This window comes from Eumetopias jubatus, unplaced genomic scaffold (genome assembly GCF_037043125.1).
Source record: "Eumetopias jubatus isolate StellerSeaLion01/CBP00866 unplaced genomic scaffold, mEumJub1_p1.0 scaffold_7, whole genome shotgun sequence".
Taxonomy (NCBI): Eukaryota; Metazoa; Chordata; class Mammalia; order Carnivora; family Otariidae; genus Eumetopias; species Eumetopias jubatus.
Window position 1 is genome coordinate 125,366,611 of NW_028274813.1, and position 18,909 is coordinate 125,385,519.

The following is an 18,909-nucleotide window of genomic DNA, read 5'->3' on the forward strand; positions in this document are numbered from 1 at the left end:
GAGAGTTAGAGAAGGCACACCTTGGGGCTACACAGATGGGGGGCTAAGTCCAGACACTGCAATAACAGTGTCCCCTGCTAGAAGGCAGGTTACTCTCCCTAGAAAAATGGGTACACTGATTAACTTCAATTGTAGGATATTTGTGGGTATTAACTAGAAATGTATGGACACTCACCTAGAGCATAATAATTGATAACAATTACTTGTCCCCTCCCCCCCCCCTTTTCCCCCAGTATAGCCTTGGGAGACTCTTTCAACAGATTACTTGTTTGGGTTTTCTGAGTTCAACTACCTCTCATTTGGCAAAACCCAGCACCATTTGTTTTAGCTTTCACTTCAAAACACAGATAAGAAACAGAAACCCACTCTGACTAAATGCTTTGCCCAAGGGCATAAAGTTATTGAATCACCCAGAGTCAAGGCATTAATCCTGGCTTATTGAGAAGGATGCAAATTTGGAAGCATGTTCCTTTTCTTTTTGAGTTGGAAGGAGCCTTGAATGTCACTGTTTCCCCACAGGCAGCCTAGAGGGACTTTGTGAGGGGGGTGATTATTTGAGAATATTATTCTTTTTGCGCTATAAGGGATCTTTGTCTATTACCTCATTTCCATTAGCATTACAAAATGAAGGGCTTTCCTTACAACAAAGGTTGAAAATCAGCCCAAGGTGATAGCTGTTAGATTTTTCTAGCCTGTGTATCAAGAGGTTCTGCTTTTCCCTCATCTCAGGCATAACCTTTGAAGGAAAAGACAACGAAGTCAGGGAAATACTATGAGCTGAGTGAAAAAGAAGAGATTTAAGTGAGAAGTTGCTATTATTACAATGGTGCCTATAATCCATGTGTACTGGGAATAAGGACCATGAATCAGCTGTAAAATCTTGTTTTACCCAGGATTAATTCACAAAATGTATCGAATGCCTCCTCTGTACTTAGCATTGTTATTGTGACTAGGGAAATAGGAGAAGCTTGGGCTGGAATCCCTGCCCTCACATTACACAAAGCGGTTCAGAGATAAAACTCACAAATGTAAATTACTTACAGAATCAGTATCACAGAAATTAATTGTCAAAATTTCGGTTCCAGATAATAAGTGTTATAGAAGAGAGGCAGAAAGAGGTAGGTAGGTACCAAGCTGTTTTAGCTGAGGAGTTTATTTGAGGGAAAGATAAGAACGTTTTATCCATTTTATATGAGGTATTAACCCGCTATCAGGAGGTGATGCTCAGTAGGATCGAAGGACAGATGAGGTCAGGACTAGACACAGAAATTCGTTTGGTCCCTACAAGGAGGCAATGGACATGAGAGAAATACACTCGCAAAACGGTCTTCAAGCAACGTGAAAGCAGGTGCAGGAGTTATACAAATACTTGTGAATTTTTTTAAAAAAATATTTCATACTTTAAATACTTTAATATGCTATTAACTGTTTAGAAAAATATTAAAAATCAAAAAATTTAAAACAAACCATCAAATATGTTCTAAACATAAATTTCAACATAATACATCATGCTTATATGCTTGACTAAGCTGTCAGTACAAGTCATTTTGTCTAACTGTTAGATTAAGCCCTTTCTGCTTCTGGATGTATATTTGGTGTTTTTGTGCCGGATCCATGAATTTGTCCTTTTCTTCTAAGTTTCCGATCATGGAAAGTAGTACAAGCAAATTCAATCACACATCCCATAGTGAAAATATTATGGTGTAAACAGTTCTAATGTTTCTTGGCAGCTTTGGGTGATATTGTATGGGACTCAACTGTGAAACAAAATGTCCAAGTACACTTAATACTGGGAGAAAACAGTTTAAAAATACAGAAAAACAAAATTGTTATTGTGAGCCACAATCTGTGAAAATCAGGATTGTCTAGATACCATGCAGCTGAAACAAAATGTACAGATAAATGGAATGCTAGGTTTGATGTAACACCCCACCCCCCAAAGCTCATGTGGTAAACATTCTAAGGTCTTGAAGTTTGCCTTGTTGTTCTCATGGGTTTATTTTTTTAATGAGTAATTGCTGTTATGTGGAGTTTAAAATACATCAGTGCTGAACAAATAAGCCTTTTCAAATATGCATTGAGAATTTGATTTGATTTTTTTTGGATAAAGGGATTTATGATTAAAAGACATTTGAAAACTATTGATCTAGGGGCAGAAAAGCTGAGGGCTGGTTCTAAACCTTGGCATCTCCAGGCCTGAAGGAGATGCAAGGGAGACATAGATGTGCAGAGGACACGGAGAACAGAATTAACCAAGAACAGAATTTATTCGTCTTAAATTTCAGCTTTGATTTTCCATGATTATCCTTTTGATGAAGCATTAAGAGGGCTAGAGTATCCCAAAATGGGATAATTAATGCCATAATGACTGTTAGATGACTCGTGTTTTAGGATAAAACCAAAGCTTCCCTCACAATTAACATGTGTGTCCAGCAGTAGCCCCACCCTGCCTACGGTCAGAGGCCCTGTGGTACATCTGAATGCCAATGCTCTGGCTGGCAACCACTGCTGTCAGCAAAGAATCCGTGTCTCGGGTTTGTGAGGGGGCCTGAGGCATAAGACCTTGTAAGAGGACACAGAGGTCTCTTCCGGGTGACGCTGGAGTTAGGAAACCAAAGAGAGAGCCCTTGGAGTGAGGTGGGAGGAGAACAAAACATTCTAGGAGAATAGTTTCTCACTTCTGCTTACTCAGAGGAAAGAAATTCACATTCAGGGCTATTCACTGTTGAGTGGTAGGCTCAGATGGGCAGACTTCATTTCAGTCTAGCATGTGACCAAGGAGAATTGCTGAGACTACTCTGTGTTGAGGTGGTAGATCAGGTTGGGAAGGAAAGACGCCCCCCACAGCTCGCCAAGAATCATAGCTGGAGGTAGAGGAAGAGCCAGACAGGTGGAGGGAGGTGAACTCCATTAACTCACTCCTGTTGGTAAGCATTCGCCAAGCCTTATTCTGGGTCAGGCTTGATTCTAGGTCCTGTGGGGATGATGGAAAGATGAAAACACAGCTCTTGTCCTCCAGGAGCTGGTAAACTTGAGGGGGCAAGATCAGTAAATAATGGCACCACAGTATGACAGGGGCTCATAGGAAGTTAAACGCAGGATGGGTTAAGGACCGAGAAACATCCAGGGTAGTCCAGTCAGTCTTCAAAAGATCAGATATGAATTCGTCAAAGTGGGATGGAATAAGAAGGCCATTTTCAGATATAAGGGACAGACACACAAAGGCACAAGGTGAGGGAGGAAGCTGTCCATGGAGAACAGCAAAGGGGGAGCCCCAGTTAGAAAACCAGGAAACGAAGCTGAAGGCAAAGGACGGGCAATATGAACAGAGATCCCAGTCCTCGGGGAGCACATATTCTACTTCTGGAAACAGAAAGACAAATAATTAAAGTAGGCCATACGATACAGAGGCTTAGTTGACTTTTCTATCGCTGGAAGCCATAGTCAAATTCAAGAGGAGAAGTGGAGAATTTAAAGGGTAATTTCATCTGTATGCCTGCCTATGAGCAGATTAGAATAAACAACATCACAGAACTCCTTGATGAATCGCATACGTTGGAAATAAGTAAGGTTTTCTTTGATCATGAGGAAAAATGCAGTGTGGTAAGTACAGCAATAAAACTGGTGTGATATGGGGAGAGAAAATTGACTTTAGGAGAAGAGGGAAAGGATATTCCCGGAGGACGGGAGACCTCATTGTGTGTTTAAGGATGAAGAGATGTTTATTAAAAAGTCAAGGAGGGTTAAGGGCATTCTAGCAACAAAACCAGCTTACGCAGAGCCACAGAAATGAGAAAGTGGTGAACTTTTGATTAGGGGGCTGGAAGATGCATGGGCCTGCAGAAAGATTGGGTACCATGGAGGACGGATCTTATTTTGTCATTGTTGGGGAGCCCCTGATGGTTTTTTTTTTTTAAAGATTTTATTTATTTATTTGAGAGTGAGAATGAGAGAGAGAGAGAGAGAGCATGAGGGGGGGGAGGGTCAACGGGAGAAGCAGACACCCTGCTGAGCAGGGAGTCCGATGCGGGACTCGATCCCCGGACTCCGGGATCATGACCTGAGCCAAAGGCAGTCACTTAACCACCTGAGCCACCCAGGCGCCCACCCCTGATGATTTTTGAGCCAAGAAAGGACAAGAAGTGGAGAGGTTCAAGAAGAGCATCATCAATACTTTTAGCTAAGAAAAGTAAATTGGGAGATATGAGAAAACGACCTCCAGCATTCCCCTAGCTTGGGTATGGTTGATGCTTGCAGTTGTGTTGAGCTCTCTTCAAAAAGATAAATGGCGTTCTTCAAGCCCACTGCCTCTGGTTCATTGGGTTCCCCGAAGCTTCGGGAACAGTTCTAGCCTTTGTCATAGCAGCTGTTTCTAAAGAAAGGAAGGGGGCCCAGAGGAGACAGAGGTGGGAGGGAGACCTATGTCATGGAGGTGCACCCCCCCGTGCCCCTTCTTGATATTGTAACGTGCATATATTACCTGCCACCATACTATTTACTTAATTCCCTTTTATCGAAAATATTTCCATGTGACTCTCTTTATAGTTCTATGACAAACAGATTACATTTTCTGATAAGCACAGGTTTTTAAAGGAACAAATGTTGCAAGGGGAAAAAAAATGCGAGCGAGAAGCAGAGACCCCTGGTTCTTATGTCTTTGAGACAAAATCTTAGACTCAGTTGAAACATGCAAAGATACTCAGCACCACACAAAGGGCCTTTTAGGCTTTGTTTACAGCAAGAGGCTTTAGGTCTTTTTCCTTGGCTGGTGATGTAATTTTAACAGGTGGTAGGGGGAGAATGAGGTATTCGTAACTTACTTTGCTGTGAGTTCTTTAGCAACTGAACTAGGCTTTAAAGTGGTAAGAACAGGAAAAAAAAAAAACTGTAAAAATGCACAGGCCTCTCAAGATACATAAGGAAGTAGGGAGAGAATGTTTACCTGTTTAAAGAAGTTTAAATCCTAGCCTAGATGAATTCCATCCCAGGGTGCTAAAGGAACTTGCAGATGTAATCTCAGAATCACTAACTCTAATCTTTGAGGATTCTTGGCAATCGGGAGATTAACGAGAGGCAAAAAAGGAAATCCTGAATTTTGAAATTGGATAGGGAAGTTGAATCCTAGGCATTATAGATATTGACACAGGGCTATTTCTCTCGGGGGGGAAATCGACAGTAGCGTGGTACTAGATCAGCAGTTCTCTCCCGAGGCTCTAGGAATCCTGAGTTGTCTAGAGTCTTACACAGTCTTTGCAGAGAAAGCCCACAGACTCAAAATTTAAAACAAGGCCCTGTTGCTTATAAGCACTGTGTCTCTGGGATGGGAGTGAGGAGGGACTGCTTGGGAGCTCTGAGCCCGGTGTGCCTCACCCCTGTTCCTTTTCACATCAGAATCACATGCTTTATGCTTGAAAACAACCTAGCACCCCCTCCAAGTACTGCTCTGAGGCAGGAGGGGAGGAGAACCCTTACCTTGTTTGTTAGGGAAGACAGTTATTAAAAGGTTTGGCATGGAATGGAAAGAAGGACCTTAGCACACCATGAATCATCAAACTTCAGAAAAGCTATTCGAAAGACGAGGGCTTGAGAGGCATAGGGATTTGCAATGTGTCACCTATTTGTGCAGAAAAATAGGTTTGTATCTAAAATGGTTGATGCTCCTCTAAAAGAACAGAACACTGTGGGTCTCTTTCTTAAATGAAATTTCAACTTTTGGAAACATGATTTGACATTCTATTGGTTATGGAGGACTGATTTGATAATTACAACGTACAGAGAGAGAGATTTTGCGTCTCTTTATGGAATGAAAAGCCCTCTCTCCTTCCTTCCCACTGTTTCCTGCCCCCCTGCCCCTGTCTCTCTGTCTCTGTCTCTCTCTCCCACACTTCCTTCCATATTTATGTACGGTCTCTTCTGTGCTGGGCACTGTGATGGACTCAAACACAAGCTTTCTCAACTCCTGGCACTCACATTCTGGTGGGAGAGTCTGAGAGGTAAACTAATACTGTCATCTTGTGTCATAAAGACTAGACGAAAGACAGATCCAAAGAAGTGTAGAGAGAGTTGGGAAGAGGCCCAGACAAGTCTCATTAACCTTGCGACACTGTAAGTATTTGCCAAATGGGAAAGGGAGGTGGGTGCTTCAGACATCAGGCACAGAGGGACGGTCCCTGGCCTGTGTTGGAAACAGGTGGGAACATCCGGGAAGCCTGCAGGGTTTGATGTCATAGGAGGTTGGTCTGGACGGACAAAGACGTGGTTTGCCTTATAGGAGAAGACAGCGTTGGAAGTGGCACCCATCAGGAAGAATTCAGAAAGGCTTCTTCTGCATTAGGGCACAGTTAAACTAGCCTGCTCTCTCTGGCCACAAAAAATCTTAGCTTGTTTTTCAGTTTATGGACATTCCATCCAAACAGTGATGATGACACACAACAATGCAACAGTGCATGCAGCATTTGCCTGTCTTCCTTCCTCTCTCCCTCCCTTCCTTCCTTCTTCTTTCTGTTAGGAATTGGCAAAGAAAATAATTCGTAGAAATAGCTCAACCAATATAGGGAAATGAAATAGTTTAATGTAGAGTCAACTTAAATGAGTAATCTATTTATTTAATAGACTATACATTTCATTACTTTTCCCTTCATTCATTTGTTGAACAAGTGCTTACTGAGCCCCAGCTTACCCTGGGCCCTGTAGGAGCCACTGGGAAAACAGGAGTGAATGAGATGATCAATGCCTTTGATCTCATGCTTTTTCATTGTATGGGCAGGAGGCAGGCAACGGATGAGTCCACAAAGAAATGAATAATTGCAGAGAGTGATACATCTGAGGGCAACGTGGTCATGTTTTGGTCAATTGCCTTTCTACAGTCTGGCCTATTTTGGAGGTGAGGTGAGCGAGGGACCCTGGACCAGAGGAGCTATTGGCTGGCTCTGGCCCGGTGGCATCCTTCAAGGGTCTGCACTGCTGAGGGATAGGGGAGGGAAGCGCTGCTGAGAATTTAGAGGCAGGAGGAGGGTCCTGCTTGTTCTCTTGGCAGTGGCTACGGACCCCACTGCCCTTCACCGGTTCCTGCAGCCCTGCTCTGTGTTCCTTTATGGGATGGTCTGTCAGGTGCCACTACAAGAGAGGACACTGGAGCGACTCAGGCAAACAAAGCTCTATTATACTCACAGGTGGCAGGCCATGCCATGCAGAGCCACATGGGGAAACGTTCCCGGTGGTCAGGAGGCAGAATGCACGAAGGACTGAGGCTTTATTAAGGTTTCTGTGGGGAAAGCAAGGCAGGGCAAGGGAGACAGTTCAGGATTCGTTACTCTGAATAATGTGGGTGGCCTCTAATCTATGGGGCGGCCTCTAGTTGCCTGGTACCTGGCCCCGGGAAGATTCAGGTAGGGGAACACCGCCTCCTAGGGTGGATGGGGCGGATGGAGGAGGTCAGGCTCAGGTTGGTTAGTTTGCATATCAAAAGCATACTCCCAGCTGAGCCCTTTGCTATCTTTAGAATTGGCTAGCGTTAAATGGGAGCAGTGTCTAGCCAGAAAGGGTTTTAAGATGTCAAAACATCATAATATACAGAAAATAAAAAAGTAAACAATACACAGCCTTATGGCTGGGCCTTCACCTGCCCTGGCCCACATCCAGTCAGGTGTCCTCACCGCTGGTGTGTGTGAGGGGGGCTCCTTCGCCCTGTGGCTTCAGCTGACACCTTCTCTTCCCTCCGTTCTCCAAGTCCTGGGGAGCTCACGGGACGTCTCACAGTTGTTAATAACTTCTCAGCCTTTCTAACACCTTTGTCACTGATTTCTTATACTCAAAGCCCTCTGGTCGACATACACAGAGCGGTTTCAGGCATCGGTCCTGCTGACAGAGAGGGTGATAGAGAATGTTTCTTTGGGTTGGCTGGTCAGGCATGGCCTCTCTGAGGAGATACATTTGAACTGAGGTGAGAATGACGTAGAGGACCAGGCATGTGTATATCCAGGGATGGGCACTCCGGGTAGAGGGCTCTGTAGGAACCACCAGGAAGGAGCAAGCTGGATCCACTCTAGAGTTGACTTGGCAGGACTTGGGTATTTACTTCAGCCAGCACTCATTAAGAACAGACTTCAGTTCCTTTAGCCCGTCTGAGTACCCTGTAGCCATGCGCAGGGCTCTCAAGGCTGTGCGGTGACCCAGGTCTGACTTGAGATTCCTTCTGTTTCTCAGGTTCTGTTCCACTCCTGCTATTCTTGTTCCCAGCAATGACCTCTTTTTGGTCTTAAGGGGTGTTGGAGGTTTTTTTCTCTCTCTCTCCTTCCCTTTTTCTTTTCCCCAATCCTTATTCCTTTTTTTCTGTCATTTTCCCTCTTTTTGGAAATCAGCTGGGCTGAGGCAGAATATAAGGTGACATCTTTGTCCCGTCCTGGATGCAGGCAAACTGAGGAACTTGCTGGATGTATCTGAGATGAACAGAGCCCTCCCACTGCGAAGGGGTCCTAGAAGCAATGATATCTCCTCATTACTGGTATTTCACATTTGTTCTCACACAGCCATGTTCTTTTTCACTCCAGAGTTAAGTCACTACCAAAGTCATCAACGTGGTGACTAAAAATCACTGTGAAACTTGGTGTCACCACGAGGCTGAGCTCTGTCCTTCACTTCACTCTCATTTGCCCTTGGAAAGCATTACCCAATATTTCTGAGCCCTTATGGGTGAGCGCAAGCCTCAATCACTTTTTGAGGGGAACTGGAGCTTTAGGACCTGTGAACCCCCTTTTGCCAGAAGGGGGTCCCATCGATGTCTATTTAAGGCTGGATAAACCCAGCAGGCTCTTGTTTGCAAACAGGTACCTCTAATCTAGAAAGCCTTTTCTATTTGCTTTGGGGAAATTAAAAATAAATGATACCACAGGTAAGCTGTTTCAGTTATGTGTAGCTTCGTGATACTGCAATCCAAAATAGTTTTGTATGAAAAGGGTGACACGGTGAACATAACTTTGATCTTTGTCTAGCCTGGCTGATAGGCCAAAAGTTGTTTGTCCAGGACCAGGATCTTGGCACAGAGGATATGGGGTGTTAACACAAGGCCAGTCATTCATTCTAGATGCTCTTTGAGGACTTCACAATCAGAGGATCAAAGGCAGTGTCGGATCCTTACCTCTGGCCATAAAGAGGCTTCCAGGAGGGCAGAAAGCCTGGATGGGACCATATTCACTTTTGGACAATCAGTGACAGAGTCTATAGCTGGAAAGTTCTACGAAGAATTGTTAAGAGGTTCTTTACTGATTTCACAAAATTTATTTTCCTACTTCCAGTCCTATTTCTTTAGGAAAATGATGAATTTTCCACTTGAGACAGAAGAGAGAACTGCATTGTGTTGTAGATTATGTATCTTCATATGAAACGTCCTCTCTACTTGCACAGAGAATCAAATTCTTCCACCAAAAGAACTTCCCAGAGGATTAGCACACACAGGGATCGTCCGTCCCATTTCCCCTGCCCCCCACCATCTGACAATGTGCGTGCACAGTTATAGACATTGGTTATGTCATGCTCAAGGTCTTATTATTTTTATCACTTTTATTTTGCTATTATTGTATTTCTACTTATGGATTTCTAATGTATCCCTTCATTTAGGTCAAAAGCTACTTGAGAGCTGGGATCAGAACTTCTAATTTTTGTGTCCTTCTTGGTTCCAACCCAGCACTGAGCACAGGGTAGTTTTCAACAGGCTTGTTTATTTGATGACTGCATGACAACTGTATAAAGTATGTATCTTCTGGGGCACCTGAGTCGTTCATTTGGTTAAGCCGTCTCACTCTGATTTCGTCTCAGGTCATGATGTCAGGGTTGTGAGATGAAGCCCCACATTGGGCTCTATGCTGAGCATGGAACCTGCTTAAGATTCTCTCTCTCCCTCTCCCTCTGCCTCTCCCTTCCCTCCCTCACTCTGTAAATAAATAAATAGTAAAATATGTATCTTTTTATTCAAGTATTTAGAGTAACAGGATGAAAGTCAGATTTATATATAATGGGCTAAGAATTTTCCTTTATCTCCATTCTTTTGTCTGGTAGGTGTATTTTCAGGCTTTAAAAATGAGAGGTCTTGATATTATAGTTATTTTTGAATGTTTGAATTTCTCCACAAATCTTTCTGCAGCCCATTTTCCTATCTTAGTAAACAGACACCACAATCCTTCTGACTGATGTGGCTGACAACCTAGGAGCCACGCTCGGCTGTCTTCTTTCCCTCACCTTACACATCCAAGCCACCGGAGGTCTTCTCCAGCCAGTCCGACTCACATCCAGAAGATATGAGTGAAACCCCTCTTTTCATTCCCTCTTTAGTTGAAGGCACCATCCTTTCCTTGAGGTGGACGACAAGCACCTCCATAGTCTACCTGTTCCTGTGGTCACCTCCCTCATCTACAACAACCAGCGTGCATTTCCTCAACAAATGTTGATGAGCCCTTGTAACCTCCTGCTTTAGATGCTCAAGTGGCTTTTAATACTGCACACTGTTGCACACACAGTACCTCATTTTGGGTTTAACTAGCATTTTTCCAAGGAATAATGATGTCAAGAATCTTTTCATGTACTTATTTGCCATCCTTATATCTTTTCTAGTGGGGTGTCTATTTAAACCTTTGGCTCACTGAAAAAAAAAACCCAAATAAGTTGTTTGTTTTCTTACTGGGTTTTGAGAATTCTTTATATATTCTGGACAAATACAAGTCTGTTGTCAAACGTGTTTTGCAAATAAGTATTTTCTCAGTCTTTTGGCTTGTCTTTTCATTGTCTTCATAATGTCTCATGAAGAACAGGTGCTTATAGTTGTGATGAAGTCTCAATTATTAATCTTTTATCGATTATTCTTTTGGTATCAGATCTAAGAAGTCTTTGCACAGCCTATAAAGATTTGCTCCTATGTTTTCAAATAGAAGTTTTAGGTTTGGTATTTAGATCTAACTTTGAGTTAGCTTTGAATTAATTTTTGTATGTAGTACGAAGAGCGGGTCAAAATTTTTTTCTTGTTTTTAATGCCTTTGGATTTCTAATTGTTCCCTCAGGATTTGTCGAAAAACTGTCCTTTCTCCATCTTTGCCAAAAATCAGTTGATTTGTTAGGGTCTATTTCTGGCTTTCTTTTCTGCCCCATTGTTCCATGTGCTCGTTTTTCACTACTAGCACACTCCTTTGATTAGTGAAGCTTTACAATAAGTCTTGAAATCAGTTGTTTTTGGCTATTATAACTGTCTTCCCATGTAAACTTTATAAACAGCTTGTACGTTAGTATCCCTTTTAATCCATGAACACAGTATATCTCTCTATTTAAGCTTCTTTTGATTCCTTCCCTTCCTGTTTTGTGGTTTTCAGCATAATGATTTTGTACATATTTTGTTAGATTCATGCCCAAGTATTTCGTGGTTTTAGTGTTATTGTAAAAAGTACTTTAAAAATTAATTTCTAACTCTTCTCATTGATAGTGCATAGAAATACTTTATAATTGACTTTTTATCCTGTGACCTTGCTGGATTCATTGATTACTCCTAGTAGCTTATGTGTAGATTCTTTGGGATTTTCCACTTAGTTAATTGTTAATCTGCAAATAGAGACAGGTTTATTTTTTTTCTTTAAAAAAATTATATATATTCTACCTACCACCCCAAGACCCCAGTCTTATTGCAGAAGATGGAATAGCCCGTGTGATGCCAACTAGGATTGGAGACAGTAGATACCCTTGTCTTTTTCTCGGTCCAATGGGAAGGCAGTCAGTCTTTCATTAATATGTGTGATATTTGCTGTAGGGTTTTTGTCAATGACCTTTATCGCCCTGAGGACGTTCCCTCCCACTCCTAGTTTGCTGAGAGTATTTATCATGGATGGATATCAAATTTTGTTAAAGGATTTTTCTGCATCAATTGAGAGTATTGTATGGCTTTTCTTCTTTAGCCTATCCATGTGGTGAACTACACTGATTGATTTTCTTGTGTTGAACTGAACTCACATTCCTGGGATGAACTCCCTTGGTCATGATGCATTACCCTTTTTAAATCTTGCTAATCTTCCTAATATTTTATTGAGGATTTTTGTTCTGATAATTGTGAGGGATGTTGCTCTGTAGATTTCTTTTCTTGTAATGTCTTTGTTTTGATCTCAGGGTAATTCTGGCTTTATAACACATGTGGCGGAATGTTCTATCCTTTCCTATTTCCTGAAAAAAGCTTATGTAAGAATAGTGTCATTTCTTCCTCAAATGTTGAGTAGAAATCTTCGATGAAATCATCTGAGTCTGACTTTTTTTGCGTGTGGAAAGATTTTACCCACAATTTCAATTTCTTCAATAAATATTTAACTATTGAGGTTATCCACTTCTTCTTGAGTGAGCTTTGGTAGTTTGTGTCTTCCAAGAAATTGATTTATTTAATCTAATTTGTCAAATTATTGGCATAATTTTTTTGTTTTATATCTTTGTTATCATTTTTATGCCTATAGGCTCCATAATGAAATCCCTTATTTCAAAATTTCTGATGTTTGAACATTTATTTATTTATTTATTTGTTTTCTTCATCAGTTGGATGAGAGGAGAAGGTTGGATAAGATTTTTATATAATGGGCTATATAGTAAATATTCTTGGATGTGAAAGTCATTTGGTCTGTCTCAACTACTCAATTTTCTTGTTGTAGTAGAAAACAGCTACAGGAAATCAACAAATGGGTTCCAATAAACCTTTTATTTACAGAAAACAGACAATGGGCTGGATTCTGCCCATGGCTGTAATTTGTTCATCATTGGGATAAAAGATGATGAACTTTATTAAACTTTTCAAAACACTAGCTATTGTTTTCATTGATTTCTTTCCATTGGTTTTAATTTTATTGATTTCTGCTCTTACTACTATTATTTCCTTTCTTCCTGAATGTCATAAATATACTTTGCTTTTTTTTTGTCTAGAATCATAGAATGACAATTTACTAGTGTAATTCTAGTGTCAGTGAAAGTATAGATCATAGATTTGAGATCCCTCTTCTTTTCTAACAAGGATCTTAAGTCTAAATTTTTCTTTAAGTGCTGCTTTAGCTGCATCCTACATATTTTAATGTTTTATTTTATTTTCATTCAATTGAAAATTTTTTCTTTTTTTTCTTAAGATTTTTTTATTTATTTGATAGAGAGAGACACAGCGAGAGAGGGAACACAAGCAGGGGGAGTGGGAGAGGGAGAAGCAGGCTTCCCACTGAGCAGGGAGCCCGATGTGAGACTTGATCCCAGGACCCTGAGATCATGACCTGAGTTGAAGGCAGACGCTTAATGACTGAGCCACCCAGGTGCCCCCAAAATATTTCTAGTATTCCTTATAACTTCCTATTGACCCAGAGGTTATTGAGAAATGTGTGTTTAATGTCCAAATTTGGAGGGATTTTCTAGATATTTTTCTGGTTTTGACAACTGTTATAATTTAATTCCTTATTGTCAGATAACATAGTTTAGATGATTTAAATTATTTTGAATTTGTTGAGACGTTTTTTATGGCACAGAATATAATCTATCTTGGTGAATATTTCATGTGCACTTGAAAACAGTGTGTATTCTACTGTCTGATGGAGTGTTCTATAAATGTCAATTTTGATACATTGAGTGATACTCTCAGATTTTCCAAAGATGTACGGGTGTTTTGTTACTTGCTCGATGTATTCCTAAGAGGACTTTTGAAGTCACAAACTATTAGTTTTTGCTCTGTATATATTGAAGCTTTGATGTTAGGTGCAAACACATTTAGGATTATTTTGTCTTTTTGGTGAATTGACTCCTTTATCAGTATATGATGCCTCTTTTTATCCTTAGTAATAGTTCTTGCTCTGAAGTCTACTTTGTGTGATATGTATATAGCCACTCCAACTTCCTTTTGGTAAGTGTTTTTATAGCCTGTATTTTTCTATCTTCTTACTTTATAAGCATATTTTGTACTCACACTTGTGTTTCTTAAGAAAAGCATATAATTGGGCTTTTTAGATTTAATATGACAGTACCTGTCTTTCAATTGAGATGTTTACAATACTTACATTTAATGAAATTATTGATATGGTTGGTTTGCAATCTGTCACCTGGCTATTGTTTAAAAAACTTTTTCCCTCTCTTCCTGAGTTTTCTGTGCACTTTTCTGCTTGCTTTGGAATTAATTGATTACAAGCAACCTTCACTTTATACAGTAGTGTGAGATTGTGTAAATGACCATGCAGGCTGAAACCACACAAGATGACCTTAAAAACCAACTGGATAATCTCCAAATGTTCTGGCACACTTAAAATTGTGTTCAAAACATTAAAAATTCTCTTACTGACACCTATGCATGGATAGGAAAATGAAAAAAGAGTAAAATTAATATTTCCTTAATCTATTGTGATTTAAAACATCAGAAACATGAAAATTAAATGTTTGATTGCTTTCTCAAACACAAGAATAGCTTGGGCAGTGCTTGCCTTCTTTTAATTGGTATAACTTACCAGGTGGAGTGAGCATCTCTTCTATATTTTGGCCAATTGTCCTACTTTTCCCTTAGTTTGGATTGGCTTTCAATAGTCAGCCCTTTGTGCTTTCAGTGTCAGGAAATATCTTTGAGAATTCCTTGAGTACAAAGTTTTTTCCAGCATCACTTTTTTTTTAAAGGTTTTATATATTTATTTTTTAAAGATTTTATATATTTATATATAATATACATGTGTATATATACATGTATCTATGATATATGTGTGTGTATACGTATATATATATACATATACACATACATATTTGAGAAAGAAAGAGAGAGAGAGAGAGAGGAAGTGCAAGCAGGCAGAAGGGCAGAGGGAGAAGCAGCCTCCCCGTTGGGCAGGAGCCCGACACCAGGCTTGATCCCAGGACCCCTGGATCATGACCCAAGCAGAAGGCAGATGCTTAAAGGACTGAGCCACCCAGGCACCCCACCAGCATCACTTCTTTTTTACTCTCATACCACCTTCCTCATTTATGTCAGTAAGTTTGTCCTTCCTAAGTTCCTCTGGCCAAATATCCACAGTTTGTTGGACGATGGCCCTATCAATATACCTGCGGTCAGCTACCTCTTCTATGATTTCATTGATGTTCCATTTGAATTTCAGCATCACCACTTCCTGTGTCTTTGCTGCATTTTCATCGTTGCCGGCCAATTCCTTCTTGAGGTTATCCATTTTAGTAAAAGGTCATGTGGGTTTATCACAACAAAGCTATACACTTTGTTGTTGGTTCCAGGACTGAATAACGGACGTAGGATGGCCGGTCCCTGAGACAGTTGGGAGGGAGTGGTTTGATGGGTCACTGACCGTGAGGCACATCTGTTATTTACTGATCTGTGGGCCGAAGAACTGGCAGTGAGGTTTATGCTGTATGCAATTAATTGCCGTTTTTATACAGTGATAACTGAAATTTGACATGCTTTGGGAAAGGGTCAACTAAACCACGGTAACTGGAATTTGTGCACATCAGAAACATGCAAAGTAAAGGCCACCTGTGTTGTAATTATTCCACTTTCTCTCTGTTATTGGATTATTATCCATACATCTTTTTCTAATTTTCTTTAGTGTTTCCTCTAGGATTTACAATATGTATTAACTTATCACAGTCTACTTCCAAACCTCATTATATAAGTTTGTGTAAGGTGGAAGAATCTTGCAACAATATACTTCCAATTCTTCCCTCCCTACTGTTTTGGTATAGTTATCATACTTTTACATATGTTATAAACCCCCCCAAAATAGTTAGTCTTGGCTTTTGAAAGTCAGTTATCCTTTAGAACTATTCCAATTAAAAAATTATCTTTTTCTATTTACATCTGAGCATTTTCAGACTTCCTTATATTTTCATGCAGAGTCAAATTTCTGTCAGTATCCTATTTCTTCCGAGTGAAAAACTTCCTTTAATATTTCCTGTAGGGTAAGTCTGCTGACAATAAAATCTTTCAGCTTTTTTGTTTATTTGTTTGTATTTGTTTATTCTGTGGAAGAAATTGAAGTAAGCAGTATTTCCCATCTGGAAATGGGCACGTGTCTTCCCTGGCAATTAGCGTGGGCCATTGAGTCAACTTACTCAGGAGTGGAGATGGGTTTGTTTCTTGTTATTATGATAACTTTCAGCACACCAGAGCCTTCACATTCTTCTACTGATGCCTTTTTCTTACAATGGAAGCTGGGGTCCCAGCACATTCTTCTCAATGTATCCCAAGCATTCTGCTTTCAGCCATCACTGTATGTCTCGTACCACAGAGGGGGAGCTCTTCAGCCTCTCCACCCCCGACTCCTTGGACTTGTTACCTTGGTTTACTAGGATAATCTTGTCAATTAAAGAGGGTCTATTTTGATCTAATCCTTCTGATCCATCTTCCCTTGGGTAGGCTCTCGGTGCCTGGACTTTCAAGGTAGATTCTGAGCATTTCTTTCACCTTGTCTGTCAGGGAGCACTGATCTTAGAGTGGTAGGAAACCTCTGTTAATACTGAGTAGGATTCTGGGCTCACAACAGTTTGGTGCCCCTCCTGTAGGGATAGATACTGTTTTCTTCCATATTACCCCATAATAATAGGTCTCCACCCACCCGTGTTCTGGGGATGACATTGTTGGTATTCTTCCCTCTCTGGCTCAAGGCTTTTGTTCCACGTGACAAAAGGGGTGTTCGAAGGGGCATGAGGCTTTATGCCTTTCCTGCAGTGACAGCCTATATCCCTTTCCTCTAGGTCAGTTCTGTTTTGATAGGTTCTCTCCAGTCTTTTTTGATATACCCAACGGAGATCCACAAAAGAACAGCTTGGGAGTGGAAGCTAACTTTGCCTGTATCTGCAGCTAGTTTACACTTGGCTGAGCAGGGAGCCCAATGTGGTGCTCGATCCCAGGACCCCGGGATCAAGACCTGAGCCGACAGTGGACGCTTAACGGACTGAGATACCCAGGTGCCCCATTCATTTACATCTTAACTCCTTTCTTCTTCTCCCTTGTGTTGCAGACTCATCTGCCCCCCTCCCACCATGCTTTCCCATCCCCTCTCTCCTCGGGTGGGGGAGTGGAGTAATCTCCTATCATGGATTCAGTTCACGTGGTTGCCCTGTGGTCAGAGCAATCTGATGGCTGTACACGAAGTTGCCATTTTACAGTGTATCCAGCTCCTTCTGGTTCTTTAGGTGGCAGTGAGGTTCCCTGCAGATACCTATATCCCACTCTTTTTCGTTGAATCTCATTTTTTATAATATAATGTCTGACCTTCAAAAAGAATTACACACATCATAACAGAGAAGGGAAAACATATCCTTTGCATGTTTTACCCATATCATTCAGTCTGCCTTTCTGGAGCTGAGAGAGTAGAGGAGGAAGAGCCCAAGGAGGGAGCCTACGCTCGCGGTGTGATGTTGCCGACATGAACCAGGATGGAAGGAGTTGTGGAGATGACAGAGGAGTGGATTTGGGATATATTTTAAGAGGGTCCTTGTGGTGACTGCTGATGGACAACATGTCATTGTGAGAGCAATAAAAGAATCAGGATCCCTCTGACGTCTTGGACCTTAGCCACTGGGTGACTCAGCTGAATAAGTAAGATCATTACTAGAGTATTATTACTAGAATCATCACAAGAGATTTTTTGCAGGAATATGGATGCAGATTTGTTTTACATGAAACATTAATTTTCTGTACACATACACAGACGCTCATTCACACACACCCCTGTGCCGTCTGGATTGGCTGAGACAGCTTAATATCAGGGCAAAAATTCCAAGAAAGGACAAGTGTAATGCACAGGGGAGTCCTTGTCCACACCTTTGCTAAGTCATTGCATTAGCTTAACTAAGGAGCTTCTGTGTTGTAAAGAAAAAGAATGCTAACTACACTCAGAAGTGATTTATGGGGAACATTTGTCTAAACTTTGTTTTTTATTAAACACCAGCTGATTTCGAACTTTACACATTATAAATGGTTTTCATTTACTCTTGTGCATCCCCCCACATTTGCATAAAAGACTCTTTTCTGTTGCATCTCATTTTTTATAATGTAATGTCTGGCCTTAAAAGAAAAGAATCATGTATCTAATAACAGAAAGGGATAAAAAAGAATAAAAAATGAGAACAGGAATATAAAGGACTTTAACAAGTGCACTATTAATGCTGAACAGAATCATAGCTTCTGCTTGAAGCACTCGGATCTCATACACTTTTGTTTTTAAGATTTATTTATTTACTTAAGAGAGAGAGCACGTGAGCAGGGGGAAGGGCAGAGGGAAAGGGTGAGAGAGAATCCCAAGCAGACTCCCTGCTGAGTGCGGAGCCCAGCGTGGGCCAGATCCCATCACCCTGGGAGATCATGACCTGAGCTGAAATCAAGAGTCTGGTGCTTAACTGACTGAGCCACCCAGGTGTCCCTCCTATGCTTTCAAAGCATTATTCTGAATTTCCCCAGTGATTTTAGTATGGCAGTGGGGAACAGGGGAAGGTTTATGGGATTAATAAATAGTTCATGGCGTGAAGTCACTACTTTGGGACTGGAGGAGACAAGTTAGTTCACTAGCCACTCTCCTCTCCTGAGTCTGACTCCTGCAGGTGTGAACCTTACACATCCTCCATCCTCAGGATATGTTTCTTGCTAAGGGAGGGATGTGGGAGGGAGGAGGAGGTGTTACCGGGCTTCATGAACTAAAGGCTTAGATTGACACGTGGGTGGGATGTAAAGAGGGAAACATGCAGAGGACTCTGTCTGAGCCTAGAGGACAAGCAACCTTTGTCTAGGGATGGACTTAGCCAAGGTGGTCAAGAGTGCCCATACCCGCACCATCCTCCTGGGATTAGTTATAGGAATCACGTTTGCGTATGTGGGAGCTCTGAACTCTTACACAGCAGTGTTCTGACTGAGGCCTCTGAGGAAGGTAGTGGCATAACTGT